This window comes from Egretta garzetta, unplaced genomic scaffold (assembly GCF_000687185.1).
Source record: "Egretta garzetta isolate BGI_Z169 unplaced genomic scaffold, ASM68718v1 scaffold135, whole genome shotgun sequence".
Taxonomy (NCBI): Eukaryota; Metazoa; Chordata; class Aves; order Pelecaniformes; family Ardeidae; genus Egretta; species Egretta garzetta.
The window spans coordinates 1,919,119-1,920,076 of record NW_009259594.1 but is presented as its reverse complement, the minus strand read 5'-3'; positions in this window follow the sequence as shown (position 1 = coordinate 1,920,076).

Below are 958 nucleotides of genomic sequence, written 5' to 3'. Positions count from 1 at the left end.
CCCTTCCCCAGTTATCACACCAAACCAACACTGATATCAAAGAAACGTTTAATAAGCTGCAATAAAATACGGACCTTTAGAAAGCTCATAGGGTGAATATCGACAGTGGAGGAAGAAAAGAAAAACAAGATGGTGGGAATCCTTGAGGAGTTCAGGTCTGAGCCAGGGACGTTTTACCTGGAACAAGAACACAACTTCTTCCATAGGCTAGGGTGAAATAAAAGACAGGAGCACAGAGTTCACAAAAATGTCAACAATTAGAGAGGCGATACATAGTCAAAAGTTCAAATGACCCAGCTCTTATAGCTATACATATTGATTTAAAGCAACTTAATATAATCTTATTTTCTTTTTTTTTTTTTTTTTTTTAATATATACACTTTCAAAGGTTCGTCAGGTGAGGTATGTAAACATTATCTAATGGAAACCCCTCTCCCCATTTCCAACCCAGAATTCACAGCAGACAGTTCATTTTTCCCAACTTGCGGCGCAGTAGGCCTACTGATGACTGGTGAATGCCGGCCCAAGCCACGGCTCTCCCGGCCGCCGTCACCGGCTCCCATTTCCCACCACTGGTCTGTACAGTTCACATTGCTTAGGCTCAAACATACAGTACCGGACAGGAGGACTTTTCAGCTCAGTGTCTAAAATTCATATAGAAACAAACAGAGAAACAAAACTCTCCCGGGGAAGCAGACACAGATGAAGGAAAAACATTTGCCATCAGGGTGGAGACAATATTTAAACATTGAGCATCTCAAGAAAAAGATTACTGTGGCGGTGTTGCCTTTTTTTCCTTTTCTTTCTTTCTTTTTGTTTTTTTACACACCTGTTCCAAAAGTGGAGGAAGCGTGGGGCTGGTGAGGGGTCCTGCGGGGACGGGACCACAGCGCTCCCCGCTCCACCCTCCGAAGTCGGGGACCCATCACCACGCAAGCAGCAATGATCCTGCTGACGC